At 40.8% G+C, this 20,666-nt stretch overlaps 1 protein-coding gene across 1 annotated transcript in view; it reads right to left on the bottom strand.

Annotated features, from left to right (window-relative positions):
* lhfpl2a (LHFPL tetraspan subfamily member 2a) overlaps positions 1-18,902 on the bottom strand; it is a 36,807-nt gene extending 17,905 nt beyond the window's left edge. Inside the window, exons 1-2 of the mRNA XM_049466399.1 lie at positions 18,813-18,902; positions 3,459-3,561 (exon numbers count right to left, since the gene is read on the bottom strand). The gene's annotated coding sequence lies outside the window, so the exon portion shown is untranslated. The remainder of the gene's footprint in view (positions 1-3,458; positions 3,562-18,812) is intronic.
* Between the last annotated feature and the right edge of the window lie 1,764 nt (positions 18,903-20,666).

Genomic DNA, 20,666 nt, shown 5'->3' with positions numbered 1-20,666 from the left:
GTCAACTTAGTCATATTGTCATTTAGATTTAGTAACTTTTCCTAACTGATCCCAAAAATATTATGTTTATAAGGAGTGAATTAAGTATCATTTTGTAATACTTTAAGGTCTATGTTAAGTACTATTGCAGTTAGCATTTAATCAAATTAATAATGGGCAGGAATGTAGGTCTTTCCAATACTTTTGGAAGGGCACTGGAGTAGCAGAACAAATGATCCAACATCAGTACATCACTCCACTGACACTCTCACTCTTGGGTCTGAATGCAATCAAATCTCTCTCACTGCAATTTTATAATATTTAGTGCAAAGCCCTTCCGGTAAATAAGAGGCTGTTACTGCAATAAAAAGGAGGAAAAAAAACTACCAACTAATACACTTGATTACACACAAATACACCCATAGAGGCTGAAGGACTGCTTCTTTGTGAGTGTGTAAATGAGTGTGTGTGTGTGTGTGTGTGTGTGTGTGTTGACAGGACATCTATTTTTGTCCCTTTGCCATGTGTATTATTTTAGCCTTCCTCTCTGCAGGTGGACATGAACAATATATTTTACACACACCAGCAGATCCTCACAAACAGACCATCAGCGGATGCTGTGCACTGGGGGAAGAGGGTTGGGGGGTCTGCAGCCAGGATGGGAGACAATAGAGGGGGGTTGACAGTGAGTGGAAGGGGTTGGGATTAGGTCAAGCTGTGTTTCCTCAGGTGAATGTACAGTAGCTCATTAGGATCTGACTGCCAGTGATGACCCTCACACTACAGTCAGTTAGTTATCAGAAAATAAAAGTAATAGTTAAAAATTAAATATTGAAAAATAAATAATTAAAAACAGTTTGCAAACAAACAGTCAATGCTAATATCTATTTAAAATAACCTCTTATTATTCATTGGTGAGGCATATGTTCCTATTACTTGTTTATTACAGTAGCATTGTAGCTCCAGTGCTAATTGGTGGAATATAAATTTTCATTATGTGTAAGCTGCATTAGGCTTGTAGCTCCAGACCAAAATTGTTGGGATATAAACTTGGGCTGGGCAAAATATTAATTTAATTATTTAATTTTATTTCTGAATTTAGGATTTCAATAGTTCTGTCAGGTGGAGAAAATTTAATTAAATGTTCTGTGATTAATCTAAATAATCACATTTAATCACGTTCATTATCAAAGTATTTTAAACTATATAATTTAGTTAAATTAAGCAAAGAATTAAATGGATATTTTAAAAAACTCCTTGTAACATAAACATCAGTCAATAACAGATGTTGTAAATTCTGTACATCTCTTACAACACTAGACCATTTTTTAAATATATATATATAGTTTATTCATCGAAACATTACAAAACAGTTAGAGGATACTCACACTGGCAGACATCATTTTCAGGAGATTTTAGGCTACTCAAATATGTCTTTAAAAGTAACTACACTCCACTTCTACAACAATAACTGAAATATGTTGCTCTATAATAATGAACTATATCAGCCATGCTTAAAATGCCTATAAATGAGATGCAAATATTAACTGAATTTAGATATTTTACCTATTTTAATCAAATATTTACTTAGCAGTGTTCAAATAAAGCAAAATTGTCAAAATAAAATAAAAACAATTTTCTTTGTTATTTTTAATCTTTTCTTATTTTTTTTTTTAGTCATGGGGTTCTTATAATGAAAGCAAAAATAGCAGATCAGCCCTTATGGCTAACAGCAAACTGGCAATGCTAATTGATTTCTGAGATTAATTAATCACTCTAATGTTTGGTAACAGATAGATGGCACTGTGATGGTTAGATAAGTAGGTGCTGGGGTTTGATATGATTTGTGGATTAGGGCTTTAGTTTACTCCAATCGTTAGTTGTTGACCTCAGAACACCAGAATGCTTTTAGCGGCTCAATGCTAACAGCCCAACTCAGCAGCAGGGAATGGAGGGTGTTAATGTCAGAATGTTACTGTCCAGGTTAGACATGGTAAGTTCTGCTGTGTGATATGATGTGTATGATGTATAGGTTTCGTTTTAAGATGTTCAATACCAATACCAATATGATACTTTGAATTCTGTACCAATACCCAAACAATACTTTTTCTGATATCTTTTTCAAAATTGCAACCAAAAAATACAACGGATTTATTTAACAGCCAACATGAATAATCTCATTCTCATACTGTCATCATGAGAGGCTACCATACTTTCGGATCTTGTTGGAACAAACAAACAATGAGCATGTTTGTGGCACTTTGTTAAGAACAAAACAACAGCATTACTCTCAATGCTTAAACTAAAAATACTTTTCCTAAAGCACATTACTGTATGCATTTCTGTATTTAAAAGTTCGTTTTTTAAAGGAATATCAGCCTTAGATAATTTTGTACTGTATTATAATATCTCAGAGTAAAGAAAGAGAGAGGAAGACTGTGCAAGTGAGTGAGAGAGAACTAGTGGTTGAGAGAGAGAGAGAGAGAGAGAGAGAGAGAGAGAGAGAGAGACAGCACAAATGAGAGCGAGCGAGCGAGCAAGATAGAGAAAAAGAGAGAGAGACAGTATGGGTGCCTGACAAATTTCAGAGCAGCAGCAGTGTGTGGTCAATTTGACCTGAATGTTTTTTATTTTACTTTTCGGTACTCGGTAGTACCAAGACATTTCGGTCGGTGCCATTTTTGTAATGAAATTAGATACCCAGCCCTAATGATGTATGTACGTTGTTACTCTGGTCTTCAGTTATAAGGGTTAAAATACCACCAGGATTCATTGCTGGTCACTGACGGTCATTTCTAATTCTGTGTATCTAAATTATTTAACCTTGATATAAGTTTGCATTACTTGTTAGCTACATTACAGCTCCAGTACTACAGGGATTGCACAATGAAACTGAAACACCTGGTATTTGACCACAATAATTTATTATCCCGACGGACAGTTCTGGTGGAAACAGGAGAGTTTTGTATACAATCTGGGTTAGCACCCAAACATCCCTTTCAGACAGCTTTCTCTTGTGTCCACAGTTAATTCTGTTGGATATGATTTGTCCTTCTTGGTGGTATGCTGACATTACCCTGGATACCGTGGTATGCTGACATTACCCTGGATACCGTGGCAATTAATGAAGATTGGCCACCAGGCTGGTCCAATTTAGCCATGAAACCTCCCACACTAAAATGACAGGTTTCAGTTTAATTGTCCAACCCCTGTAGCTGCTGGCGTATAAGCTTCCATTGATTGTTACCTACTTCCTCATAGTGGAAAACTAAAAAGATTCATCCTAACATGATATAACCTCATCAATAACATCTGTGACCTGTGATCACTTTGACTGCAAGAACTTTAGTGTTTTAATTCTGATGGTGTAATGATGTATGATGCATGTTACGAAATGTGAAGTTGCTCTTGGGTGTCATCAGAGACATGTTGCTAAATTAAAGCATCATCTCCTCCTTCATCACTCAGCGTTCACTCACCTGTCCAGGTGAGGACTGAGGGGGGGGCAGTCCTGGAGACGCTTCCTCCGGGCCGTGTAACTCTCCCACTCTCCCTCTCTGTCCTTCGCTCACTCACTGATATCTGTGGGGAAACAGGGTAGCAGTCAGGGTTCAGCACTGATGTCCAAATCATGAACGAATCAGTTCATTCAAACAGACTCGTTTCAGCCAAACAGTGGCTGGAAGGTGGCCAGGAATCAGGAGTGGTCAGTGATTTACCACAGTTTGAACTTGCACAAAACACACACACACTTACATACACACAGACACACACACATACACACTTACATAAACACAAGATGAAGACCACGACAAAAAGAATAAGACGAAAGAGAGAGACTGATAGAGTGAAAGAGGACCAGAGAGAAAAAGAGAGAGACAGAGAGAGAGAGACAGAACGTGCAAGAGTCCTCCATCTGCTCCTCAGCAGGACTCTAATGAGAGGCATCTGAGAGTGCTCACATAAAAGACAAATGCTTGCACACACACACATCACACACATCACAATGTTACTTGGGCACTTCAGCATTCCCTATTAAGTGTGTGTGACTGTGAAATCAGTCAGGTTTCATCTAGGCCAAGCTGGACTGCAGAATTAACCACAAAGCCTGAAATGAACAAGGCAGAAGCTATTATCACTTTCACTCAGATGACCATATCCTCAAACCCCTCAACCGCTCAAAGACCCCACACAAATCTATTCAACCCCTCCAGCTCAAACCCAGAGTTTTGGCTTGGATCCACACAAACACTCAAGCAGACATGCCATTCCACTTCCAACACAGAATATTATCTATGTTGCCAGGGGACTGGCCTCCTCAGACATTCTGGTCAGACCACTCTGCCCCTCAAACGTTCTGCAGGGACCCCTCAATCACCCTACTGCTTATACCCTTCACTCTGAACCACCAATGAGGATCCTCTGCCTGGACTCCTTGGATCTCCACACCTTCTGTTTAAACTGATCAGACTATCTGCACGAATTGACCATTGGCTTGAACCATCCTTTCAGAACCTTTGAAGCATTTCCTCGAACCCTCAAACACTCTGCTTGAAGCCACAGCCTTTCGTGCCCTTTGCAGAGACCCCTTGACACAGAACTATAACCCAGCCTTTCATCTCAGCAACTCAGATCCAAACACAGATTATCAGAGTTTTCAGGCAATTGGCTCCTCAGATCCTCTGGTCAAATCACTCTGCTTTTTTAAGATTTTACAGGAACCCCTCAGTAGCTTTGCTTGGAATCACCACTCAGACCCTCTGCTTAAACCTCTTGGACCTTCTGCTCTGTCCAGTCTGACCCTCATTGGACCCTTCAATTGGACCCTTTACTCAGATCATGACCTTAAACCAATCATGTGCTAGTCTGTTCCTTTGCTTGAGCTCTCGACTCAGAACCCTTGGACCCACTACTTGATTTTCACTCCCTAATAGCATATAGGAATCTCTGCTCAAACTGCCTGGACCTCTCTAACCCTGTCCCTTACCCTTTTGGAACCTCTAATTAGATCTCTTGTACCCCTCTGAATCCTTGTACCTCCTCTCTCTGTCTGCCCAGATTTATTGGCATTTTTTGAAAGACCATGTGGATGCTTTACTAGAACTTTTCACACAGAACCATTGGACCATATCCATCTCTCAAACCTCTTGGGGCCTGTGCACAGACCAATCGAACATCCTGCTCAGAGCCACACACACCCATAAGTCAGCAAACAAATCACTCTTCCTCAAACCCAGAAGATTATCAGTTTTGTCATAGGTTTGCCCCACCTGGTCAGACCACTCTTCCCCTCAAACCCTCTGCTTAGACTCCTTGGACCTTCCAGCCTTATTAGACCTCTTGGGCCTTTCACTAAAATCCCTCTGAACCTAAAAGTCAGACTTTTGGACTTTCCACTGGAACCTCTGCTCTGACTCCTTGGACCTTTTGCTCAGTATTCTTACTCATTCCACTCCAACCCTAACTAGAAAACCCTTCTTTAACATCTTGGACTTCTCAAACCCTGTCCCCAGACCCTCTGATCAGACGCCTGGGACTGTCTGCTCAGAGTCCTTTCTGTACAAACCTTCAGACCTCTAGCCACCTCTAGACCTGGAGCCTTACTCACTCCACTTGGGCTACTTATGTGACGTTAGGACTTGAGCTCAGAGCCTCAAACACCCACACACCCACACACCTCTCTGCTTCCAATCCAGCAGATTGTTAGTGTTTTATAGCTGCCTCTGACCCCTGACCTCATCAACCAGCTCCTTCCTGCCCAGTGCGCAGTGAAGTAGGCTGTGTGTGTATGCGTATGAGAGAGAAGGGGGAGAGGAAACTCTAAAAGATGGCCCTCGGTCTGTAATTGCTCACCTACAGAGAGGAACTGTAACAAAGCACAAAGCTGTTGCCTGGGGGAAAAGAACTACAACCTACAGGTGGCTGATTAGGTTTAACCGCACTGTAACACTTGCACACACACATTCATCTTGCATACCTATGAAACACTCAAGCTCATCCCATGCATAAATAAAGCGTATTTCACACTGCATCTGAGACCGTAAATTAGAAAGTAAAGCAAAGCTCACACACTCACAGCTTGTCAGGTTATACAACACCCAAACTAATGATTATAATGGTGATGGTATGAAATCCCTGCTGAAAAATCCATTTCAAAACCAGCGTTTGCTAGTAACTGGTTTCAGATGTTCTAAACTGGTCGTTGATGGCCATAGTGGTTGAAAAGCTGGTAAACCAGCAGAAAAAAACAACTCGGTTAAACAGCTCTTAAACAACATAGTGAATGTTGCATTTAATTTGGGTCAGTCTGGTCGTGCTGGTTGAATAGTGTGGTCTTGCTGGTCAACCAGCATGGACAAGCTTAGTCATCCTGTTTGTTAGCTTGGGCAAGGTTGATCATATGTATATACCATCTTAACGATCAACCTCAAACGAAAACATACCATATGCTTGTCAAGATATAAGCTGGTCATCCAGCTTATCCATCTTGACCAGCAATTGTGGGTCACTAAGGAACTGCTCCCTTGCCAAAAAGACATGCATTTTCTGTGACCATGAGAACAGCCGGGAAATCACCTTCCACACAGTGAGCAGGTGTGCATGCCAGACAGAGATAAACGCCATGTCTAGCCTTACAGACACTAATGAATGTAGTACTAAATATAGCACACTATATGTACACACTGTTTAGCATGCCAGTTGTATTAGTGCCCTGTGTACTTTTTACTATAGCATAGGCAGCTCAAGCAGTTAGCACCATGCTCATGGTTGGAGCATAAGGTCCCATTGCTTCTTAGCTTCATTAGCCTTGTTGTTCCAGTGGAAACACTAAAGAAGCCACACTTCAAACCTCAAACATGAAAGCTACATTTAGAGTGTGTGTGTGTGTGTGTGTGTGTGTGTGTGTGTGTGTGTGTGTGTGAGTGTGTAGTGGGAGTGGGGGGTGGGGGGGTTGTTTGGGGGTTGACTGTTTGCCAAAGTGCGTGTGGGTGGGTGTGCTCGGCAGGCAGCAGAACCCAAGGCGGTAAATAAACAGTTAAATGCAGCAATTGAGCTTTGGGCCCCTCGTTTGCATACAGCTGTGGGTCTGGGGCCCTCAGGGCCTCTCCAATTCATCCAATCAGAGGCCACAAAATAGCGGCTTAAGGTCTGCTGCCACGGCAACCTGGCCCAAGCGAAGGGGAGCGGTGCGAGAGACTGCTGGGTTTATCTCTGGAGCTCCATTGTTCTTCTAACTGACTGCAGCTTTCCATTAAGAAAGCAAAAGACTCTGCCAAGAAATGACTTGTGTTGGACAGAGCATCTGTGCTGTGGCCAAATTGTCATTTCAGAGCAGCTACAGCAGAGAACACAGGATACTGAGTATCAAATCACAATCACACAGTCAGTCTGTCTGTCTGTTTAAATGTAAAACTGTACAGATCTTTAACTCCAATTAATTACTGAACTTTTGTAGGCCAAAATAAAAGCACCAAGACACTTGAAAAAAGGTGGTGTCAGTTCAGTCCCAAATTAACTCTAGAATAGTGCATTTGTGATGACAACGTGACTTGACCTGTACCCAACTCAGCTGTACTTGGCAGGTGAACGATACAAGTTTGCAAACATGTTAAACTGATTCAGACCAAAGAAATCCAACTTTGCGAAAATGACCAGCTTCGGGAAGCTCTAACAAATTTTCTTTTGTTGGGAGGAGAGAGACTGAGATTCTAGATGTCCTTCCAGAAAGAGCTGTTCAGATTAATAATGCAGGAAAAACGACAGTCCTGCTGCACACCGCCCCCCTGGGAGCAGCTACAGCTCTCAAAAAGCCCCGTTAACTGCTCCAGCAGAGCCTAGCGTGGGGGTGAGGGGTTAGCCTTGATTGAGGGTGGTAGTGGGGTCGCTGTCAGCTCTGCAAATGTCTTATTCTGCTCCAGGAGCCTGGGGTGCTCCACAGGAACACACCCTGCTGTTTTCAGAGACGTCTCTCAGACTCACTCACCCATCAACCCCCACCCACCCCACAAACACACACACAATCTGAAACCTGTGTTTTCCTGTAATTCCCTGAAATCCCTGTATTTATCAGACTTACACAACACACATACACCAAGACAGAGACTGCTGTAAGTAAGAAAAGTAGAGAGAAAATGAAAAAAAGAAATTAAATTGTTAAAAAAATAGAGACAGTAGTATTTGAGCACTGGCTGATCTCATCTTTGCAGCTGGGCAGCCAACAGCACAGCTCATAAGATACTCAAAAATAATTGGAAGGTGGAGGGGTCAAGAAGTGTGTGGTTGAAGGGTGGTGGGTAGAGGATAGGGAGGTCGGTGCCTTACTGCTGTATTGGGGGACAGTCTTCAGGTCCAGGGTGCAGCTTTGGGCTTAGAGTTGCATGTTATTTTTAGGAATTATAGTGCATTATTTGAGATTGGAAACATTTTTCATGGCATAGGCCTGTAGGGCGGTCTACAGGCATATGGGGCGGTCTGACTCAAGGTCTAGTTTCAGAGCTTGAGGGTAGTATTGGAGCTCAGGGGGCAGTTTTAGGATTAATGGTGCAGTCTCAGGGCATGGGGGTTCTCTTGGATTTTGTGGTGCAGTCTAGGAGCACTTGGTGTAGTCTCGGGACTTGGGGTGCAGTCTTGGTGGTTCAGTCATGGTACAGTCTCACAGCTCATGGTCCAGTCACATTGATTGGATGTAGTCTTCAGGGTCATGGGGCAGTCTTGGGGCTTAGTGTAGTGTTGGAGCTCTGGGGCAGTCTTTTCTATATTGACAGCTTCAAGGTTTTTCAAGGTTCAGCCTTTGGGCATGGTGTATAGTCTTTATGTTTCGGGCCAGATTCAGACTCACTGATTTAGGAGTTCCGGTTCATGGTTTTGAAGGGGGTAGGGGGTTAAGTCGGAGGGGGTGCAGCTTCACGTTGCTGCTGCCGGGGAGGCAGAAGAAGGACGGCTGGTTTTAATTGAATCAAACTTGCTCCTCTCGAATGGAAAACTCCATCACGTAATGTGACCCAGTTACAGCCACTCGTCTCTCAGCAGAACCGGCCACATCCAGATCCTGTCAGCCTCACTGCTCACATTCTCAGTTTTTTACTGTGGACTTTCTCCTAACTCCTGGACAACTCACATACCAGGTTCACCAAAGCAGTCGAAGACAGTGTTGTAGAGAGTGGAGCTCAAATCTGGACTATAATTAATGAGACTCAACTCTTGATTGTCTGAGCACACGGATAGTATGTTACCCATGTTATGCAAAATGGTATACAAAACTCTTAAATATTATAACAGTTGTCGACCAAAATAATTATCTGTTTTACAGCAGAACAGGAATAGTTCAGATCCACTTTGTTAAACAGGAACTTAGCTGACTGCCACATGTGTCGTTAAACTGAATGGTTTCAACCCCTGAAGGATCAAAAAATCAAGGCTTTATTCGGACAGTTCAAGAGCAGATTTTGGGCCTCTTCACGTTCAGACCACACAGCCTGCAGTTCTCTCAGTCGTCACATGTGCAGCAGGGGGAGGAGGAGGAGGAGGAGGAGGAAGAGGAGGAGGAAGGCAGCCCCAATTTTTCCATCCTTTCATACCGCAGCTTGCCATTCTACTTTGAGAAAGAAAAAAAACATGAAAGAGCCTCTTTCTGATCTAACGGCTTTCCTACTTGGCGCCCCGTGTGAGGAAAAGAGTGAGTTCCTCCCGAGCCAAGCCGGCGCTCTCCGCAGCCTGTAATGAGCCGACTGTTTTATTCCGGTGTTTTTATGATCCGAGCGAGAGTCCGCCCTAAACCCCTCCAGTGCCGGACAGCTGCAGCCTGTGGCCGACAGACTGCTCCGTTCTTTGTTCTTCAGTTCAAGAAATGCTTCTGCTCGCTGGCAGCCGCTCAACCTCAATCAAAACCTGAACCCACATGAGTCTGCACTCTTTAATATCATTCAGCTTCCAATAACTAGTTATTAAGGGATGTACAGCAAATATGATTACTTGTTAGATGGGTGTACGGATAGTATTATAGATGTTATAAGGGTGTACGGTTCTACACGAGACATGGCACAGCAGTATGTAAATGGATTATGAAGGGTTACCTCAGAGTAAGGTTTGGCAATGTGAGGTGCTTATGGCAAGGTGACATAATTGACCACAAATTATGTACTAATACTAGTTAATAGAGTGCATACAGATTAGAATATTAGATGTTAGGGTGGTGTGAGGGTTATCAGGGGTGTGCAGTACTATTATTACATATTAAGAGATGTGTGGCTACAATTATTTGTTGTTAGGGAGTGTATCAGTATGATTTTCTAATATTGGGAATACATGGGTACTATTAGTTATCAAGGGTATATGGGTACTATTTTCGGTTACTGTGGGTGTAGAAGTGTACAGGTACTAGCAGTAGTTATCAGGCAGTAAGAATATGGATACTATTATTAGGTATCAGTGGGTATGCATGCTAGTATTTATTATGAAGGGGATTGACATGTGCAATTAATAGTTTTAGGGGGAATACATTTACAGATATTTAACAGGGATGTAGGAGTACGATTTTAGTTACAATGGATATACCCCTTGTCATGGAGTAGTGGTATACTTTGCAGCCTGTTCTGCAGTTAATATTAGCCAATATTATCTGGAGAAGCTTTCTTACATGCACAGCTGTTTTTTACACTCCCATTACCCACAAGTTAATACAATTAAACCTTTACTTTCCATCACTGGTAGCATCATATTAGAAGAGTGGATGGAGGGACTGAAAATGATGGTCTAAATGTTTACAATCTGTGCTTCCAGTTTTTCCACTTGTTTTAGTGAAACTACAAATCAGCGAGAATTCAGCAGAGAGAGAGAAGGAGAAGGAGAGAGAGAGAGAGAGAGAGAGAGAGAGAGAGCATGCTGGAACGCAGAAAAGAGCAGAGATGATCACAGATGTGGCTGTAATTGGGTTTTGGAGTCAGCAGACACTGAACATGGCAACCTCAACCTCATATAAACAAAGCTGATCAGGTTACATTCAGACATATACACAGACACACACACACACACACACACACACACAAACACACAAACACACACATATATATATATATATATACATACACTACCGTTCAAAAGTTTGGGGTCACTCAAACAATTTTGTGTTTTCCATGAAAAGTCACACTTATTCACCACCATACGTTGTGAAATGAATAGAAAATAGAGTCAAGACATTGACAAGGTTAGAAATAATGATTTGTATTTGAAATAACATTGTTTTTACATCAAACTTTGCTTTCATCAAAGAATCCTCCATTTGCAGCAATTACAGCATTGCACACCTTTGGCATTCTAGCTGTTAATTTGTTGAGGTAAGCTGGAGAAATTGCACCCCACGCTTCTAGAAGCAGCTCCCACAAGTTGGATTGGTTGGATGGGCACTTCTGGCGTACCATACGGTCAAGCTGCTCCCACAACAGCTCAATGGGGTTCAGATCTGGTGACTGCGCTGGCCACTCCATTACCAATAGAATACCAGCTGCCTGCTTCTGCTGTAAATAGTTCTTGCACAATTTGGTGGTGTGTTTAGGGTCATTGTCCTGTTGTAGGACGAAATTGGCTCCGATCAGGCGCTGTCCACTGGGTATGGCATGGCGTTGCAAAATGGAGTGATAGCCTTCCTTATTCAGAATCCCTTTTACCCTGTACAAATCTCCCACCTTACCAGCACCAAAGCAACCCCAGACCATCACATTACCTCCACCATGCTTAACAGATGGCGTCAGGCATTCTTCCAGCATCTTTTCATTTGTTCTGCGTCTCACAAACGTTCTTCTTTGTGATCCAAACACCTCAAACTTGGATTCATCCGTCCACAACACTTTTTTCCAGTCTTCCTCTGTCCAATGTCTGTGTTCTTTTGCCCATCTTAATCTTTTTCTTTTATTAGCCAGTCTCAGATATGGCTTTTTCTTTGCCACTCTGCCCTGAAGCCCAAAATCCCGCAGCCGCCTCTTCACTGTAGATGTTGACACTGGTGTTTTGCGGGTACTATTTAATGAAGATGCCAGTTGGGGACCTGTGAGGCGTCTGTTTCTCAAACTAGAGACTGTAATGTACTTGGGTGATTCTCACGAAAAACAGATTTAAAAGGGTTCACACTTGAAAAATTTCAAAAGGCATTTAAATATAAAATTTCTTTTTGTTATGCAAGACTAGGGTCTGAACTTTTTAGAAATACTTTTTTTTTTTAATTTTATAATTTTTTTCTGTATATTTTGCACCATTTTAGTCAGTCAGAGCACACACATTCTCAGTACCGCAACATGATAACACAGAACAGATATGGTTTAAAAGTTACACATTTGTTACTTTTTAAATAGATATTATTAACAGTTGTGCTCATATGTGTATATAACCCAGAAAATATTATATTTATAAGTTTCCCATTTTTTTTTATTTTATGATTTGTCTCATTACCGCAACAGATTTCATGATTCATGTCCTGTCTTTTCAGGATATTTAACTGAAAAATTACATGTATAATTTCTTATTTAGTACAGATGACCTATGAAGAAATACAATTTATCCAAATACCATTATAAACTAGAATTTGTTTTATAACAGTAAAATAATTAGTAAATAAATATGTGTTGCGGTAAAGAGAATGGTGTTTCGGTAAAGAGAGTCAATGTTTCGGTAAAGAGAGTCATTACAAGGATTCCTACTTAATTAACAATAACACTTTACACAACAAACACAGAGTGTGAATGCTGTGAATAAATAACAAATTCTAATGATGTACTTCTTGAGTTTTGTATGGAGTAGTAATATTGAACAAAATGTGGTATTTGCTGTTGAAAATTATTCTCAGTAAGACTCAAGCTGTGAAAATATCCTATTTTGAACTGTGTATTTTAATAAAACAAATTTCAACATACCTCATTAGACATAAATTCCTTAAAACTTTAAACATCACTGTATAACTAAATTGAAATGGAATGTTTAAATACAAAATAAGTAATTCAACATCTCATAAAACAACTTTTTTATTAAGTATTAATTTCATGACAGATATAAACATCAATGTACAACTAAATTGAAATTAAATATTTAAGTATGAAACAAGCAATTCAACATCTCATTAAACATCTTTGTATTAAGCATTAATCTCATGAAAAATGTAAACATCAATGTGCAACTAAATTAAAATTAAAGATAAAATTAAAGAAAGTTGTTTAATGAAATGTATATATGTGTGTATATATATAAATTTCATATATATAATATATACATTTCATGAAACAACTTTTATTGTTATAAACTGTTAATAAAGGTTGTTTCATAAAATGTGTATATATATATATATATATATATATATATATATATATATACATATAAACAGTTTATAACAATAAAAGTTTATAAAAATAAATTTCATGAAACAACCTTTATTAACAGTTTATAACAATAAAAGTTGTTTCATGAAATGTATATATTATATATATGAAATTTATATTATATATATATATATATATATATATATATATATATATATATATATTATTATTATTTTTATATATTATTTTTATATCTTATGCAGAAGTTATATGGGTGTCACTGCCCTGCTACATAAATCTGTTTTTTATCTGAAATTGCATCATGTATTGTTTTATATATTGTTTATTATAAGTAAATAAAGGCTTTTTTATGAAACAATATATATATATATATATATATATAAGTTCATGTCACTTAAAACATTAATTTCTCTTTACCGCAACAGTGAATCTCTCTACCGCAACAGGCCTTAAATTGTTGCGGTGTATGAGAAGGCTGTTGCGGAGTATGAGGGACCTTAACCTTCTTTGATCTCTGTGGGGCCACCATGATGCCTGGCTAAACTTTTGCTAGCTTTTTGTATTTAGACTTTAAAAACCTTAAAAATTCCCAAAACACAATAACATTTTCATTTTTTTAAACATTAAAAACTAGCTGTTTCGGTAATGAGAAACAAAAAGTTGTGTATGCTCGCTGACAACCAAGTTTTTAACATTTATCTGGAGAGGTATAAAATTAGGTGCTTACCTGGTAGCCATCTTGGGTGTCATACTAAAAGGTGTCCCCCCTCTCAAAATGGCTGTTTTTTTTCTGTTCCTTGTGGTCTTAAATGGTGCTTGAAAATTGTTGCGGAGGCTGAGAACATTGGTTCTGACCAAAGTTATTTTTCTAAATATTTTCTTTTCTTTTACCAATGAATTCCAAGTAATACATTTTTATTGACTGTAACAATTTACTTTATGAGATACATTTAAGTTTTTTATTATTTATTTATTTTAAATATTAAAATTGTGTAATTGAAGAGCCGAGATTCAGCAATGGACGCGTTGCGGTACTGAGAATTTCACACTAAATTATAAAAAATACATAATTTAAAATATCACAATGTCTACTTTTAATCACTTCCAATATAGCCTTTGATGAGATGTTTATAAACCAGTGTTTCCCAAATTGATAGCATTTACCTGTTCATCACACTCCTTAATGCCACCTCATTAGTCTGATTTCGTGAGAATCACCCACTTATCTTCTTGCTTAGTTGTGCAACGCGGCCTCCCACTTCTTTTTCTACTCTGGTTAGAGCCTGTTTGTGCTGTCCTCTGAAGGGAGTAGTACACACCGTTGTAGGAAATCTTCAATTTCTTAGCAATTTTTCGCATGGAATAGCCTTCATTTCTAAGAACAAGAATAGACTGTCGAGTTTCAGATGAAAGTTCTCTTTTTCTGGCCATTTTGAGCGTTTAATTGACCCCACAAATGTGATGCTCCAGAAACTCAATCTGCTCAAAGGTTTGTAGCTTCTGTAATGAGCTAGACTGTTTTCAGATGTGTGAACATGATTGCACAAGGGTTTTCTAATCATCAATTAGCCTTCATTGAAAAGTACAGTGCTTTCCTTCAAAAATAAGGACGTTTCAATGTGACCCCAAACTTTTGAACGGTAGTGTATACATATGCACACAATGCTACACAAAAGAGCAAAACAGGTACAGAGGAGAAGCTGAAGGTCAGGAGATTAGGTAACACGTTTTGTGTTCTGAGTGCAAAAATCACAGCCAGTCAAAAAAGATTCCTTTGACCCACCCAATTTTTTTCACCATTAGCCCACTCTCTCTGGTGAGTGGAAGTATGAGTTTGTAGCTGTTTCTAATAAAGAGGCCAATGAGTAGAAGTACAATATTGTAGGTGTTTCTAATAAAGTGGACTGTGAGTGGAAGTATGCGATTGTAGGTGTTTCTAATAAAGTGGCCAATGAGTGGAAGTACAATATTGTAGGGGGTTCTAATAAAGTGGACTGTGATTGAAAGTATGCGATTGTAGGTGTTTCTAATAAAGTGGCCAATGAGTGGAAGTACAATATTGTAGAGGTTTCTAATAAAGTGGCAAATGAGCGGAAGTATGAGATTGTAGGTGTTTCTAAGAAAGTGGCCAATGAGTAAAAGTACAATATTGTAGGGGGTTCTAATAAAGTGGCCAGTGAGTGGAAGTATGAGATTGTAGGTGTTTCTAATAAAGTGGTCAGTGAGTGGAAGTATGAGATTGTAGTTTTTTTTTCAATAAGATGGCCACTGAGTGGAAGCATTAGATTGTAGGTGTTTCTAAAAAAAAGAGGCCAGTAAGCGGAAGTATGAGATTGTAGGTGTTTCTAATAAAGTGGTCAATGCGTGGAAGAACTAGACAGTAGGAGTTTTTTTAATAACATGGCCAGAGAGTGAAAAATGAGGTTGTAGGTGTTTCTAATGAAGTGGCCAACGAGTGGAAGTATAAGATTGTAGGTGTTTCTAGCAAAAAAGTGGTCAATGTGTGGAAGAACAAGACAGTAGGAGTTTTTTAATAAAGTGTCCAGTAAGTAAAAGCATGAGGCTATAGGTGTTTCTAATAAAACGGCCAGTGAGTGGAAGTATGAGTTTGTAGGTGTTTCTAATAAAGTGCCCAGTGAGCAGAAGCACCAGGTACTATATAGTGACCAGTGAGAGAAAGGAAGAGATTATAGGTATTTCCAACAATGTGGCCAGTGAGTGAGTGTACAGTATGGTAAATCTGAGTGAGAGCTCACCCTGGGCGTTACTCTAGTTCCCACAGACACACAGGAGAACAAGATCTCCCATTTCCCACAGGGGTCTTCCCCCGCCGGGACTCCCTGAGGCTCCGGTTTCAGACACAGTGCCTGCAGCAACCCAACACCAAACTTACTCTATGTTTAGTGAAGGGAGCATTGACCCCACCTCCGCCAGTTCCTCTGAGGGCTGACTGACATCTTTACAGCTGATGATGTCCACACCCTCCACCCACCTCCCCCGAGCATTAATTAACTTACAGTGTCCAGCACCTCACAAACACTGTACACCAACACACCGTCACACCTATAGAGCTCTGCACTTCTCCACCTTAAGAACTCTTCTAGAGCTCCACACTTCTGCACTTTTCTACTTCCATGCTTCTATACTTGCACAGTTCAGCTTAACACATAAAAACATCTAGACACCATCTTCTCAACAAACACACACACACACACCTCCAAACCTCTAGACAAACCAAACTCTGCACTTTTGCTACTCAAATCCAGCACAATAATATAGCTTCACAATTATGCAGAGGTCTGAAGATGTATGTATACCTCCCCTTAATTCTACATACCTACACAGCTCTGTATTTCTACACTTTCACACCTCCATGCCTCCACACTCCCTTATGTCAGCACTTCTCCACCTTCAGACCTCTGACTTCTACACCTCCACACTTCCAGATCTGCATTTAACACAGTTTGGCACTTCTACACCCGCAGACATCCGCAATCGCACATTCATGCACCTCCAAATCTCTAAAAGCTCTGCATAATTACACCTTCAAAACTCCATACATTCTTAGCTCCTCTCTTATTCACTTTCACAACTCTACACTTACAAACCTGAAGACCTACCCCAGCTCTGCATTTTTACTGGATCTACACTTCTACATCTACAGACCTCCTCAAGTCCACACTTCTACACGTTCAGAACTCCTCAAATGCACACTTCTACATTTTTAGACCTCCTCAACTTCACACTTCTACATCTCCAGACATCCATATTTACATAGCCCTGCATTTCTAAACTTTTAGGCCACGACACTTACACAAAGACACACTTCTGCAAATCCAGACCTTTGCAGGTCTACATTTCTCCGGATCTTAAGAGCTCCACACTTCTACACATCTACAGTAGATCTCCATACTGCACAGAGCTTAGCACCACTATATATTTAGACCACACCTCCAGAACTCCAGACCTCCTCAAATCTACACTTCTACATCTACAGACCTCCTCAAATCCACACTTACATCTTCAGACCTCCCCAACTTCACACTTCTACAGCTCCAGACCTCCATACCTACACAGCCCTACATTTCTACACCTTAAGTCCATGACACCTACACAAATACACACTTATGTAACTCCAGACCTCCACAGGTCTACACTTTTCCGGACCTTAAGAGCTCCACACTTCTACACATCCAGATCTCCACGCTGCACAGCTCTGCACGACTACACCTCTATACTTCTACTCTTCCAAACCTCCACAGCTCGACATCCCTCCAGACCTTAAAAGCTTCAAACTTCTACACATATAGACCTAAATATGTACATCTCCAGATCTCCAGAACCAGTTATTTCAGCTTTTGAACATACTTGCAATTTAGATATCAGGTCTCCTGTGTTTAGCTGTATGAACACCGGGCACACTACAGACCATCAACATGAATTACAAAACTCAGACCTGCTGTCTAGCATACCTAGTACCCCTCACACACACACTTCCCCTTCCAACACTTGCCCCCTAACCTCTGCAGTCTTGCTGCCCAGCACAGCACAGCACCACACACACACACACACACACACTCTCCCTTCCAGCAATGCCCCCTAACCTCTGCAGTCTTGCTGCCCAGCACAGCACAGCACAGCACCACGCACACACGCACACACACACACCCTTCCGGCAATGCCCCCTAACCTCTGAGATCTTGCTGTACAGCACAACACCACACACACACACACTCTCCCTTCCAGCAATGCCCCCTAACCTCTGCAGTCTTGCTGCCCACCACAGCACAGCACCACACACACACTCCCCCTTCCAGCAATGCCCCCTAACCTCTGAGGTCTTGCTGTACAGCACAACACACACACACACACACACACACACACACACACACACACACACACACACACACACACACACACTCCCCCTTTCAGCACTGCCCCCTAACCTCAGCAGTCTTAGCTCTGCTGCACAGCATCACACACACACACACACACACACACACACACACACTTTACCTTCCAGAACTGCCCCATAACCTCTGCAGTCTTGCCCAGCACAGCATCACACACACACTCCCCCTTCCAGCACAGCCCCCTAACATCTGTAGTTTTAGCCCTGCTGCCCAGCACAGCACCACACACAGTGTAGTGGAGAGTTTAGTACTGTGGTCAGAGAGGTCAGATTTGTCAGAGGCAGAGTATGCTCTACATTCTCCACATACACACCAACAGCAACACAACCAGTACAGTGTGTGTGACCTTGCTGCTGCTGCCACGACGGCGCTCTGCCTTCTCCACACTGAGCGAATCTCTCTCTCTCTCTCTCTCTCTCTCACTCACTCACTCACACACACACACACACACACACACACACACACACACACACACACACACACACACACACACACAGAGAGGAGGTCTCAGTTAAAGCAAAGCTAAGTCTATGTCAAAGAAGCTGCTGACTTGGTTTTGTAGCCTGTATATGTGTGTGTGTGTGTGATTCTGACTCACCGTGATTCTCCCTCGTGCAGATGATCCCCGGTTCTGAGGGGAACGGAAGCTTTCCGGTCTCCGACTCACATTCAGACAAGCCCCGCCCCGGTCAGCAATGCCACGCCCTCCTGCTCGGGGATTGGGCAGGGGGTCACGCTCAGGAGGAGGAGGGTCCTGTTTGGTGTTTAATTGGAGACAGAGCTGAACTTCTTCGTCTTCTGTCCCAAATTCAACACAGCAGCAGAATATTTCACAGACAGGTTTAAACAGCTGGTCCCACATTTTAAAACATACTCTATCTGTACACACTGCCTGAGAGACTGTAGGCAACACTACACAGAGATACATACTGTAGCTCTGTTTCCTTTTATTTTAATATTCTTTAAAGTATGTTTGTGTATCTTCCCTAATTACATTACAACCACACGTAAATGTATTTTATTGGGAGTTATGTGTGTTACGTGAAAAAATGGCACAAAGTAGCAAAGTAGCAACTGTAAAGTGAAAAGAAAATGATGCATGTGTTTTAGAAATGTTTAATAAATACAAATCTGAAAGCGTGACCTGCATTTGTACTCAGTCCCCCTACTCTCTGATACCCCTTAAATAAATCCAGTGTGACCAGTTGCCTTCAGAAGTGACCTAATTAGTTAATCCAGTCCACCTGTGTGCAGTTTATTCTCAGCATAATTACAGCTGTTCTGTGGACCTCAGAGGTTTGTAATAATATATATATATATAGGTGTAAGTTAATGTTACAATTCGTATGATTGGGGATTTGGTCACTTTATTAGAGACTTTTCTGATGAGAATGTGGAGGACTTTAAATGGAAGTAAATGTACATATATTGTTGTGTGAAATTCTATGTTTTGAATATACTGTTTTGATCATTGTTTTTGTCTGAGACTTCGCTGTGTGTCCAGAAGACTACTGCTGGCAACCAATCTCCTAAAAAAATAAGTTATGTTTGTTAACTGTGATTGCCACGGTTGTATGCATATTAAAAGTGCTACCAAACATTACTGAAAATGTAGCTTAGTAGTACAGCAACTTTTAGGGTCCCCCAGGGGTTATGCTTCATAACCAAACAGATTGATATACTTTAAGTTTTACTGACTTTGTGTTAAACTGTGATGATTAGAATGATTTGAGCAGTGTAAATACTGTAATATTAGTTGCTTTTCTTTTTGTGTCTTTTTGTTGTTATTGTTTTAATGCTTTGGCCATATTGTTGTCATGACAGTCATAACAATAAAGCTACTATGAACTTGAATCTTTTGATTGAAATCAGAGCTAACTGCCAGTCTGCTCCACCTCTCTCTCTCGCGCTCTCTCCCTCACACACACACACACCATCACTTCCAATCCCAGCCCCCAACAATCTGATAACAAAGACCTGTGATGCCAGAGTGTGCTGGAAGCCCAGTTGTCCCCTCCCCAACCCCACACCACTCCACCTCCTAATGGACTTTTGGGAGGAGAGATTAAAGTGATAATTCACGTAAATAAAATTCAGCCCTCCGCACCCAAATAGCACCCAAGTTGATCAGACAAGACGTTCTGTGCTTCATTATTTTTGACAAAGAAGCTACATGGCTAATGTAACTAATAAGCACTGGAAGCTTACACCCCAGCAATTAGTGTGAGCTGCAAGGCTAATGTAGCTACCACAGATGGCATTAGTTATAAGTTATACCAAACCAGTTAGCACTGAAGCTATGAGGCTAATGTAGCTAACAATAATTGAAGCTTATTCCTTATAACTTTGTAGCCAACCAGACATGGATGCTTACAGTGTACCCCACTATTTAGGATTAAAGCTATGAGGTAATGTGGCTAACAAGTAATGCTCCTGTTAAAACTTTAGCTTC

Source organism: Astyanax mexicanus, chromosome 17 (assembly GCF_023375975.1).
Source record: "Astyanax mexicanus isolate ESR-SI-001 chromosome 17, AstMex3_surface, whole genome shotgun sequence".
NCBI classification, from domain to species: domain Eukaryota; kingdom Metazoa; phylum Chordata; class Actinopteri; order Characiformes; family Acestrorhamphidae; genus Astyanax; species Astyanax mexicanus.
Note: the sequence above shows the minus strand (reverse complement) of the source record. Positions and strands in the feature narration are given on the sequence as shown.